The following is a 13534-nucleotide window of genomic DNA, read 5'->3' on the forward strand; positions in this document are numbered from 1 at the left end:
GATGGGTCACTGGGAAGGTGACATGTGGTACGAATGTGAGCAAATTTCGCAACTTGTGCTGTGAGATTTAAGGCGACCAGCAAACGGGAAGGTGACGCGTGGCGAAATCTTGCAGCACCAAGCTGCGAGATTTGTGGAAAATCTTGCAGGCCTATCCTGCAAGATTTAGGCTCTGCTTATTTACAAATTTAAATTTAAATATTTTAAAATGATATTAATTTAGTAATATATATATATATATATATATATATATGGAAAATCTCGCAGATTTATCTTGCGAGATTTAGGTTCTGTTTATTTACAAATTTAAATTTTAAATATTTTAAAATGACATTAATTTAGTAAAAAAAAATATATATGATTAATATAATTATTGAAGTCAAATAAGTGGATTAGGAACTGCACAAAAATTTCGAATTGACTGTTTTGATGATTTGGGTCAACTAATTATATAAGTATGACAAAATAATTTGTATTATATCAAATTTTTTTTAAAATATAATTGAAAAAAATAAAATTTCTCAATAAGTTATAAAAATGTCTAGTAATTATAATACTGCAAAATATTTATTGGATGTAATATTTAAAATTAACAATTAAACACATTATAATGAACTTACGATTATTTTTTTTGAAAATTTTTATATTACAACAAATATAATTTTTGTGTACATGAAAAAAAAAAGGTGCAAAGAGATTCCGCAAGACGTGGATGACCCATGTACATTGAGTTGGGAATCATATTTGGTGACCTGCACCAAAATTCAAATATGCATCCCCATTAGCTCCGTATTCCATGGATGATGAAGACAAATTAGAAATGGAAGATGCATCAACAAATGCTACCCCATCCGCTTTCTCGTGTAAGAGCAGCAATGCTAAAGATTATCCCTCGCAAAGTGTGCGGAGATGGCGGGAACAATCTCCCACTCCGACAAGCCATGTTTGGGGAAAGAGGGAAACAATTTTATTTTCTATTTTCAATTTTTGATATAATCAAAAAAATATAACTTTTTTCATTTTTCTAATTTACATGGAAAACAATTTTAATTCAAATTGTTTAGTTAAAATACTATTTCATTTTTTATTTTTTATTTTAAAATAATTAAAAAAAACTTTTTAAAATAATTAAAAAAAACTTTTTAAATTTTTTTTAAAAACTTGTATAAGATAATATTTGGGATCATAAATCTAGACATGTGTGGATTGGAAAGAAATTTAATACAATTCGAAATTTTTGTTTGGTCCCTAATTCACTTATTTGACTTTAATAATTATATTAATCATATATATTTTTTTACTAAATTAATGTCATTTTAAAATATTTAAATTTAAATTTGTAAATAAACAGAGCCTAAATCCCGCAAGATAAATCTGCGAGATTTTCCATATATATATATATATTACAAAATTAATATAATTTTAAAATATTTAAATTTAAATTTGTAAATAAGTAGAGCCTAAATCTCGCAGGATAGACTTGTGAGATTTCACCACGCGTCATCTTCTGGCTTGCTGGTCACCTTCCCAGTGGTCCATCATTTAAATCTCACAGTATCAAACTGCGAGATTACGGAAGCATTAGTTTGGAAAATTTTTTCCCAATCTGAGTATTATTTAATATTCAGTGATGCTTGCCGACATAACTTCATTCAGGATGTCAAGGACATACAGACAGTTACTGTTTTTTTAAGTGCAAGCTGCTAAGGTGATGCCACATTGGTTGGATTGAAATTAATTAGTAAAGCTGGGTGTTTGAAAAATAAAAATTATGCTCTTACCGTGAAGCGAAATTTGGAGGGCTGATTATTCTCAGTGGCTTGGTCCTCGTAAGAACAGCTTGGGGAGACTTTCACACCGCTACTCTCCCCCAGTTCATGAATGAACATTCATTTTTTTCTCAGAGGAGTAATCATAAGTTTCATTAATAACATTATCATCATCATTGGATTCTGCATCATCAATATGGTAATTATGCCTCATACTCCAGTGAAACTCAACGAATTGCACATCAGGGCCCCCAGAAGTGTTGTCGCTTAAATTTTCAACAAACTAGGGCAGATCTTTCTGGAATGTACCACTCATCCTAACGTTTACACCTGGGCTATGGGACTTAATTTCAGGGCTAATGCAACCGCGTTCATCTAAATGATCTCTAACAATCTCATGTGACACATACACCCAAATTACAAATGACCCAACATCGGGTACTTTGTCTTTTGGGATTTTAGACGCCAAAAATTTGTCAACAGGACCTCCATCAATGTCCAAACGACAGATGAGTTTGTGAGAATGTGTCCAGTCTTGGGATTCAAAAGCAGCATACAAAGCAACTCCTCTGCAATCATCCTTATCTAAAGGCAGGGGTAGTGGTGCAGAAGATCCAGGCCTCTAATAAGGGAACCGATCTGGGATTTCAGTTGGCTCAGTTCGAGCACCTGGAATGCAATAAAATGTATCACTTCCTTGAATTTGCTCTTGCAAAACAAAAAGGTGGAAAAGGTTTAAAAAATTCAATAAAGCTCACATGAGGGTCCAACAACACACTCTTAAGCCCTTATGTAAAGTTATCCAACCAATATATAAACTCATTACAAGTCGTACTCCTAATTGATATGGGAGTCACCAACCTGGAATGTACTTGGAGTATTAATAATCGTATCATATCTATCTTTGTGTGGGTGTTGTGTGTGTATGTGTAGAGAGAGAGAGAGAGAGAGAGACCTCCATGTATTTTTGCCACAATGGTTGATGGTGCATATCCAACGAAGAATTGGGCTAATTTGGTACTCTTCATCCTCAGCATCTTCGAGGCAATCGATAATAGTGAATCCTGTTTCACCAGAAGTCCACACAATGAACCGATTTGAATAATTTTCTAGCGAAGTGCACCCTCGTGCCATTACAAGTTTTGTGCTCAATGGAAGAAATGGCAACGGTTGAAGCATGCTACAATTATTCAAGTAAAGAACTTTAAGCTTTGAAAGCTCAGAGATGCAACCCGGCAAGCATGTAAAGTTGCTGCTGCTTAGATTAAGAGATCTCAATGATGATAAGCAATTAAGATCATCTGGGATCGACCCATCCAATAGATTGCAGTCACTTAAGTCCAGAGATTCCAAAGAGCTTAAACCTGAAAATGAAGGCAAGAACAAACTGATCGGTTCTGACATTCTGAAGAGGGAGTCCCAGCTGACTGACACTTGCATCCTGATAGATTGAGAGTTCCAAGAAATTCCAATCTACAAATAACAGTAGGAAACATAAAAGGTTCTGGCAAATCTCTAAATTCAACAATTTAAGGCCTGTAAGGTGTTCGAATGATGATAGTTCTTTGATGGCAGTCCCATCCAAATAAAGCTAAGACAATTGTTTCATATTTGGTTCAACCTCTGGAAACTCCAGTAGACTTGAACACCCGGAAAGGATAAATGTTTTGAGGGATTCTAATTTGATCTTCTGCGGAAAGGTACTCAGACATTCACAACCTTTTAGATTCAATAGATTAAGCTTTTCGAGAGCTGTAATGGATGGGTGAACCTCTGCCAATTTTGTACAACCTTGAAGAATCAACTACTCAAGATTTTTGACTCCACCCAAGTCAGGAGTTTGGATCAAGTCGTGTGAGTCGCTCAAATCAATAACTTTTAACTTGTCTAATTTCTGTCATAAACCAAAACATGAATTAATAAAAGGAGACAATAATGGATTTAACTTTAATTTTTTTTCTAAATAAAAGATAAAACTTGCACCGCATACATGAGTGAAAATTGATCTTACCATGCTCCCTTTCCATGGCTGCTCAATGCCGCTCCGGCGCATAATGAGTTCAATGAGGTTGCTTGGCTGGAAACTTTCTGGTGTGTATTTGAAAGGATCATCCATACCATTCGAGTAAAGATAATTGAGGCCTGGATCAACATGCACATCATGGATTCTAAGTAGTTTTAATTTTTTCATTCTTGACAAGACATCAACTGTTAAAGTATATTCTGTTTGTTATTAGTTAGTTGCTGCAATTGTTCTTCACGTGGGGCACTCAACAGTTTATTGGTTGTATTTAGTTTTTTCTGTTGTTTAGTTTTTTTGATGGTTCAGTTTCGTGTATATATACTCTGTTGGGTATAATGTGAATAATAAGAAAAGAAGAAGGAGAATTCACGAAGCTTTCTGGATCTCTCAATGGCTTCTACATTTTCTTCTTCATCTCCATATTTTACTGCAACCCCCTGCTTTCTGTAAAATGGAATCAGAGCGAATCCTGATTGCACACTATTTTTTTCTTGAAAAAAGATACATTCAGCATTTCATTTCCTTCTTGTTTTTTTTTTTTTTTTATCATGACTTCTCCTGTTTCATCCTCTGAAATTGATCCATCTAATCCATATTTCATGCATCATGGTGAAAGTCCTGATTCACTTCTAGTATCTCAGCAATTGACTGGACCTGATGATTATCCAAGTTGGAGGCGTGCCATAATTTTAGCTTTATCAGCCAAAAACAAATCTGGTTTCATAAATGGCACAATAACAAAGCCAAAGGATGAAGATCCTCCATTTGTAGCCTAGTCAAAATGCAATACAATAATCCCAAATCCTATTTCTGAGTTTGAATGTCATGATAATATTTTCAATAGTCTAAGCTCACAGAATACATCAAATAAACAGCAGCTTCACATAGATCCATCTCCTAATACAATAATCCCAAATCCTATATCTGAGTTTGAATGTCATGATAATATTTTCAATAGTCCAAACTCACAGAATCATCCACAAGCACATTTGTAATGACCCGAATTTAAAATGGAATTTAAATGATATAGAGGAAGGGAAATGAAAATCGGAAACAGAAGGAAGCAGCTGACTTCGTCGAGAAAGGCTTCGCGTTCGTCGACGACATCGATCTTTGGGAGGGATAACTAAGGGGAAGTCATCAGGGCTTCGTTGACGAATACATGGGATTCGTCGACGAAGGCTTAAGAGAATTTGTCGACGAATACAGGGGACTCGTCGACGAAAAAATACCGAGAAGGGGTTTGAGCCGGCTGAATTTCGTCGACGAAGGACTGAATTTTATCGACGTAATGAATGAAAAATTCGACGACGAAGAACATGGCTCGTCGACAAATCCTGTTCTATAAATACTAAAATCCGATTTTTTAACTTCTAAGTGAAGCCAACTCTCTCCCCTCTCTCTCTCTCCCCTTCGGTCCTTTCTCTTTCTTTCGTCAATTTCGGGCCAAATTCACGCCGGATCGACAATCTGTAGCCACCACAAAGCTCCTGGGCAAGTTTTCTGCAAATCTGCTGGAGCGGATCGTTGGCGAAAGCTAGTTGAAAATCATTCCTAAGTTGAGGTAAGGCTTTTGAAGCCAAATTTGACTTTGTGGTAGTTATAGAAAATGTTGTACGTACGAAAATACTGAACTTTAATATTGGGAGTCTTCATTTTCAGGGTGTTGAGTCGGGAACCTTGCAGGTGCGGGGAAGATTTTCTTAGGGACTTTTCAAGAATCAAGTAAGGGGATAAACTATGTTAGTTTTGTTTTGAGAAAATGCATGTATTTATATATATAGCATCTGGATTCAAGAAATATATATGATTTATATTTTGAAAATACTGTGAAAATGATCGTATGTTGAATATATGAAATTCTGTTAATATGGCATGAGTATAAAATGTTATGAAATACTATTTCTGGAAATGTGTTTATGATATGGATTTTTATGATGAATGTAACACCCCGACCCCGAGGGGCCTGGGATATTAACTTTTTACTACTGATTTACAGCGGAAGTAAAATAAACTCAACTTTTATTAAACCAGAGCGCTAATTATCCATATTACAATCATTTATTTCAAAAGAAGGAAAATTACACAAACATAAATATCTGAAACCATACTAATATTTCTAATCAATCTTTATTTTTCTAATCCCCACCCGCATGCTTGCTAAGCCTGATTCTCGACATGTCCTTCAGAGTTATCTGAAATAAAATATGATTGGGGTGAGACGACGCTCAGTAAGTAAATAATATTATTATTAGTGTGTGGCCAAAATGAGCTTTTAAAGAATTTCGTAAAACAATAATGAATACTATAACTTCAAGACTACTTTTAGAATAAACATAAATTTAAAAATTTCTGCATAAAACTTTTGTCATCAATTTCAACAGTAAATTTTTACAATCATATACTATAACTGCTAAATTAAACTTTTAACTTTAAAACTGTAAAAATATTTAATGATAAACAAACATATACTTTTTCCTTATACGTTTTCCTTAGATCGTCATATAAGCACCAAAATGATCCTTTTCACGTAAACTTACACTTTTCTTTCAAATCATCAGTAACTTTGTACACGTAATTAAATATATATAAACATATATTGTAAAAATCACCCTTAGGCCTGTTTGCCGTAAGTCATGTTTACCCCCATGACTGGGTTGTGCGGTCCGAAGACTGGACTTAGCTGGCTGGCCGACCAAACTAAATCAACGTACGTAAACTTTAAGTGAGATTTTCCTTATTAAGTCTTGGTCCGGAACCAGGTGTGCACTCAGGAGAAATCCACTAACATAAATAACCACTCTGTAAACAGTGTGGGTGCACTCTGATCCGTATAAACTTTAAGCTGCGGTACCGAGCATCTATAACTTTGAACTTTCGTTGCCATAAGGGGTTTGAAAATCATCTTATTATCATTTATGCAATTTAAAATAATATCGTGAAAATCTCATCTTTACTCATATTTACATAAAAAATGTAACGTAGAAATAAACTCATGCCACACAATTTTTGTGTTAAAAATATATGTAATTTTATTTTTGAATAGAAAGAAATACTGAAAATTTACCCGAGGTGATTGGAACATTTCTTAACTCAAAAATAGATACAAGTATATTAGAGATAGAACTGGTATAATTAAATATGCGTGAAAATAAACTCATGAAAATTTTGTGGAATAATTGGCCATAATTAAAATTTTACGTACAAAATAAACCGGGGGCGTATGAATTAAATAAAAAGAAACTAACATAATCAAAATTTCACATTACCTTCTTCTTTTACAGTGTGGCTACGAAACAATAATTATCTTAGGAATGAGATCGGGAAAAAAATGGGTTTGATTGAGAATTTATTCAAAAATTTCTCTCCTCCACCACAAATCTTCACTCACAATCTTTCTTCCTTGGAAAATGTTGTGAAAAATGAAGGTTGTAGGCTCCCCTATTTATAGGAAAATTTTGGGGAAGAAATAGAATTTATAAAAGTGTGGGGAGATGGGTGAAATTATGTAATTTTTTAAAAATTAAAGAATGGGCATAGGGGTGGGCAAGGTATAGGTTGGTTGGGATGGGGATGGAAGGCATGTGGGAGTGCTTGCACCATTCCATTAAATATAAATTTTGAATTAACTCACTTACCAATGAATAATCAATTAGTTAATAATTATGTATTATTTTATTTATTTTATTAATCATTATGGTCATTATTATTATCATTGTTATTACTTATAAAATAGTTTTAGTATTATTTCTTTTATTATTTATTTTGAAACAAGAATTAAATTTAAATTTTGACAAAACTCATGTGGACCCCACGTGGTCTTGTGGGCCCCTAACAACTTCGAGACCAAAAGGATGTAGGTAACACAATTAACTCTATACGATTTTATGTATCCTATAGTAACTTTGAGACTCGGTTGTGTAAAACCTCCATACGGCTTCGGGACTCATGTGGGCCCACATAGTTTGGGGGCCCCGCATAGCGATACCTATTATATTATTTAATCATAATTTTACTAAATTAATCAGTCAAAACATTATTTTATGTATTATTTAGTATAAAAATAGTGTCTTGTGCTCCGGGCTCAAGTAGAACCCCACCTAGTTAGTTTGTGGGCCCCCACATATGATACCTATATTATTATTATTGTTCATATATTCCTTGCAAATTATGTTAGTCAAAACATTATTTTATGTATTATTACGTATAGAAATAGGTCTTGTGGCTCCGGGACTCAAGAGACCCAATAGTCTTGTGGGCCCCACATATGATACCTAATTATATTATTGTATCATATTATTCCTGCAAATTGTAGTCAACAAAACATTATTTATTATTTATACTTATTTACGTGACAAAAGTTGTCTATCCTGTTTATCCATGAAATTCCATTTTGACCAGGCCAAAACCTCCAGGGAGCGACTGAGACGCAATGAAGTCTCTGCGCACTCGCTTACAGACAAGGTCTTTCTTATGCAGCCAAACATGGATCAAGGACCCTACAGAAAAACACTTATATATTGATATAACTTAAGACCATTTTATTTATTATAATATGCTTTTCAAACGTATATATATTTTTGGTCATCCAATGAAAAAAACTGGGGGGTACAGGGCCGCCAAGATTTTTATATATTTTGCCGGGTACGGGGCCGTGCTATGTGACTGTGATTGCAGTGTATGGGGCCTCCGTGCTCAGTGCTATGTGGAAGGATTTGCTAGCGTTACGGGACGTGGCATATGGAAGGTGATTTGCCAGCGTACGGGCTGTGTGGTGCTATGAGTTGCTGGCGTCCGGGGCCGATTTGATTGCATGAACAGTTAATATGCCAAAATGATAAGTGATGATGTGAAAATAAAATGATAGAGATTATCTATGTATCACAAGTTGTATATGTTATATGATATCTTAGAACCTGGGTTGGCTTGTTTAGGTAGCACTTGCCACGGTATCGGGCTATGTGTCCAGTCTTGTTGATATGGATATGTGTTTAACGCCTGCTGTATGTTAGTGGGTGAGATTGGATGGTTGAAAATAATGATTGCGTTAACGTGTTATATGTAATGACTACGTAATACATGGCTTAGTTAAATAATAACAGAAAAGGAAATGGAAGACGGGAATACAGACGGAAGCAGTCGAGTTCGTCGATAGACGGCTTAAGAAATTTGTTGATGAAGAATGAATTTCGTGGGACGAAGGAATACTAGAGGGGGTTTGAGCCGATCTCGAATTTTGTCGACGAAGGAATGAATTCGTTGACGAAATTACATGAGAATTCGTCAAAGAAAGCGGCTGGTTGATGAAATCTCATGTCGCTCTATCAATATGAAAAATCCAGAATTTTAAAGCGTCTTTAAGAAGCTAACTTCTTATGTCTCTCGATATCTCTCTCTACTCTCTATCTCTATTCGATTGGGCCAAGCAGTCGTCGGGGATCGAGATTTGAGGGTACAGGATGTTACTGGGCGAAATTCTCTAAAAAGGTTAGTCGAGCGGATAATCGGGGGAAACGAAGTGGAAGGGAAATCATCCCTAAGTGAGATAAGCTTTTTAATTCAAATTCAGGTTTGACAAGTTGAAGAGAAAGTGCTATAGCCTGTCAAAAATAATGAATTTAATTTTGAGGCGGTTCCATTTCAAGGTGTTAAGTTAAGAACCCTGTGGGTGCGGGAAAAATTTTCTTAGGGGCTTTTCAGGAATCAAGTAAGAGGATAAATTAAGCTAGTTCTTTTTGAGAAAATGTACGTATATATATATATATATATATATATATATATATATATATATATATATTATTCGATTTCTGGAAAGTAAATATGTTTATATATATATGAGTTATATTTGGGAAAATACTGTTTAAATGATGTTACGTTGAATACGTGGAAAATATGTTCAGCGTGGCATGAGTATAAAACGTTGGAAATACTGTTTTCTAAGAATGTGAATAATATGAATTTTTATGATGGAAAACCGGCGTATAAGCCGAAATTTTTATATGTTTTGTCGGCGTATAGGCCGTGTTATGTGACTGTGATTTATCGGCGTGCGGGCCGTGTTATGATGTAATTTGCTAGCGTACGTGTTGTGCTATGTTTGCCGGCGTACGGGCCATGCTATGATTTGATTTGCCAGTGTACGGGCTGTACTATGTTTTGCCGACGTATGGGCCGAGCTATGATAAAATGTGTAATACCGGAGTATGGGTTGATGATTTTCATGATATACGTATATGTATGCAAAATGATATGATTGATGTGAGAATAAATGAGATGAAATATCTATGTATCACAGTTTTAGTATATGTATATGATATCAAAATCTGGTTGGCTTGGTTTAGGCTAGCACTTGCATGGTACCGTTGCTATGTGTCCATGGTGTTCGTGATCATGATATCTGTGTTAACGCCGCTGTACAGAGTGGTGTGAGATTGGATGGTCGATGTGGTTATTTTCAAGAAGTGTGCTATTATCGCCCCTGGTGTACGGACCAGGTTTGGCAGACCCATCGGACCTACAAACTACTGTTTGACTTGGCAGTGGTCGGCCAACCATTGTCAAGTCCCCCCTTTGGGCCACACAACGTAGTCATGTGGGGATAATACATGACAATAGCCAGCTAACCTACCGGGAATGTTTTTATGTTATTATTATTGTATGAGATGAGATATGTTATAAAAATGCAGTATGTTCTACCATGTTTTGTTATATATATATGTTTTCCTAGATTTGATAAACTGTTATTGGATATGTTATGTATGGTATATGTAGAACACGATATACTCATGTTGCCACACACTAATATTACTTTATTTCCCTTACTGAGAGGTGTCTTATCCCTAAATTTCATAAACTTTTCAGGAGCCCCTGATAGGAGAGCGGGAAAAGCCCCGCTGATCTAGAACAGTTGTTGCCCTTTCTGAAGGGTAAGTATTTGGTCGAGACAGTTAGGTTTTGTGAGGATTGCCCCTAGATTACATTTTTGGATTGTATATATACATGGAAATACGGTGATTGTAGTAACTCTGGTTATTGTAATATATGATATGTGATGTAGTAACCGGAAAAAAAAAAAATATAATAATAATAATAATAATAATAAAATAATAAAATAAAATAAATTAATTAAATTAATAAGTAAAATGAACAGTATGATAAGGAACAAATATATATATATATATATATATATAAATATTAAAGCATTTATATATATATATATATATATATATATATGTGTGTGTGTGTGTGTGTGTGTGTGTGTGTGTGTGTGTGTGTGTGTATATATATATATATATAAAAGGTATGAAAGCTTCTTAAAGAAGCTTTACTTTACTTTACTTTATTTAAGGTTTATTATATATATATATATATATATATATTATTAAATTAGCACAAGCTTCATTAAGAAGCTTTGGAAATCAAATTTTGGATATTTTTTTGGAAGTGCTCTCTCTCTCTCTCTCTCTCCCCTGCGACTCTCTCTCTTCGATTCCGGGCTAGTTTTACACCGGATCGACAAACCGAAACCACCACGATGCTCTTGGCGAAGTTTTCTACAAGTCTGCCGGAACGGATCGTCAGGAAAACGAAATTGGATTTCATCCCAAATCCAAGGTAAGACTTTATATTCAATATTTGGATTTTTGACAGTTGAAGAAAGTAATATACGCGTAAAAATACTAAACTTTAATACTGGAAATTTTCAGTTCCAGGGTATTGATTGGGAACGTTGAGAATCATCCCTAAGTTGAGGTAAGACTTTTTAAGTCGAATTTGACTTAGTGGTAGTTATAGAAAATATTGTACGTACGAAAATACTAAACTTTAATTCTGTGAGTTTTCATTTTCAGGGTATTGAGTTGAAAATCTTGTGGGTATGGGGAAGATTTTCTTAGGGGCTTTTCAGGAATCAGGTAAGGGGATAAACTAAGCTAGTTTTGTTTTGAGAAAATGTATATATATATAGCATCTGGTTTCAGGAAAAATAAATATATTTATATATATGATTTATATTTGGAAAATACTGTTTAAATGATGATATGTTGAATACGTAGAAAATTTGTTTAGTGTGGCATGAGTATAAAAATGCTGTGAAATACTGTTTTTTTTTTGAATGGGGACGATATGGATTTTTATGATGGAAAACCGGCGTACGGGCCGAGATATTTTTATATGTATATGTGATTTGCCGGCGTATAGGCCGTGCTATGTGGATGACATTTGCCGGCGTACGGGCCGTGCTATGTGATTTGCCAGCGTATGGGCTGTGCTATGTGATTTTCCAGCGTACGGGCTGTGCTATTTGATTTGCCGGCGTACGGGCCGTGCTATGTGGTTTGCCAGCGTACGGGCTGTGCTATGTGATTTACCGGCGTACGGGCCGATGATTTTCATGATACACGTATATATGTAAAATGATATGATTGATGTGAAAATAAATGATATGAGATATTTATGTATCACGGTTTTAGTATATGTATATGATATCAGAACCTGGTTGGCTTGGTCTAGGCTAGCACTTGCACGGTACCGTTGCTATGTGTTCATGGTCTTCGTGATCATGATATCTGTGTTAACGCCGCTGTACGGAGTGGTGTGAGATTGGATGGTCGATGTGGTTATTTTCAGGAAGTGTGCTGTTATCGCCCCTAGTGTACGGACCAGTCTGGGTAGACCCATCGGACCTACAGACTACTGTTTGACTTGGCAATGGTCAGCCAACCATTGTCAGGTCCTGCCTTCGGGCCACACAACCCAGTCATGTGGGGGTAATACATGACAACAGCCAGCTAACCTACCAGGATTGTTTTATGTTATTATTAGTGTATGAGATGAGATATGTTTATGAAAATGCAGTATATTCTGCTATGTGTTGATATGCATATGTTTTCCCATATTTGATAAACAGTATTGAATATGTTATGTATGGTATATGTAGAACACAGAATACTCATGTTGCCACACACTGGTATTAGTTTATTTCCCTTACTGAGAGGTGTCTCACCCCTAAATCTTATACATTTTTCAGGAGCCCCTGATAGGAGAGCGGGAAAAGCCCCGCTGATCTAGATTAGTTGTTTGCCCTCTTTGGAAGGGTAAGTTTTTGGTAGGGACAATTAGGTTTTGTGGGAGATTGTCCCTAGATTTCATTTTTGAGATGTATATACTGTGAGATAGTAATTGTAGTGACTCTGGTATGTGTTATGCACTTTATGATGAGATGTATATGATTTTATACTTTCTGCTGCGTAGGCTTCTGCTGTATGTTTTGTTATATCCCTGGTGCCCACGGGCCCAGGTGGATTGTGACCTGCTGAGCTGGGATGTATGATGTGATGATAATTTATTTATATATATAAAAAAAAATGTGAAAAAGGAGCAGGTCGTTACATGTGATGTATATGATTTCATGTTTCTTGCTGCTTAGGCTTCTGCTGTATGTTAGGACGTAACCCTGGTACCCACGGGTCCAGGTGGATTGTGACTTGCTGAGTTGGGATATGAGTTGTGTGGTATTGGTTATATTATATATATATATATATATATATATATATATATATATATATGTGTGTGTGTGTGTGTGTGTGTGTGTGTGTGTGTGTGAAAAATGAGCATTTTGTAACAGTATATATGTATGAGAGGCCAGAAATCATGATTTTCATAATACAATGTATAGTTTTATACAGCAAATATGTGGCATGAATATTATTTTATGTGGAGAAATATTATGATGTGATAATGA

At 35.2% G+C, this 13534-nt stretch overlaps 1 pseudogene; it reads right to left on the reverse strand.

Annotated features, from left to right (window-relative positions):
* Positions 1 to 1972: 1972 nt before the first annotated feature.
* The window catches only part of LOC131146686 (disease resistance protein Roq1-like), a 35781-nt pseudogene continuing 24219 nt past the window's right edge, over positions 1973 to 13534 (reverse strand).

Source organism: Malania oleifera, chromosome 13 (genome assembly GCF_029873635.1).
Source record: "Malania oleifera isolate guangnan ecotype guangnan chromosome 13, ASM2987363v1, whole genome shotgun sequence".
NCBI classification, from domain to species: Eukaryota; Viridiplantae; Streptophyta; class Magnoliopsida; order Santalales; family Ximeniaceae; genus Malania; species Malania oleifera.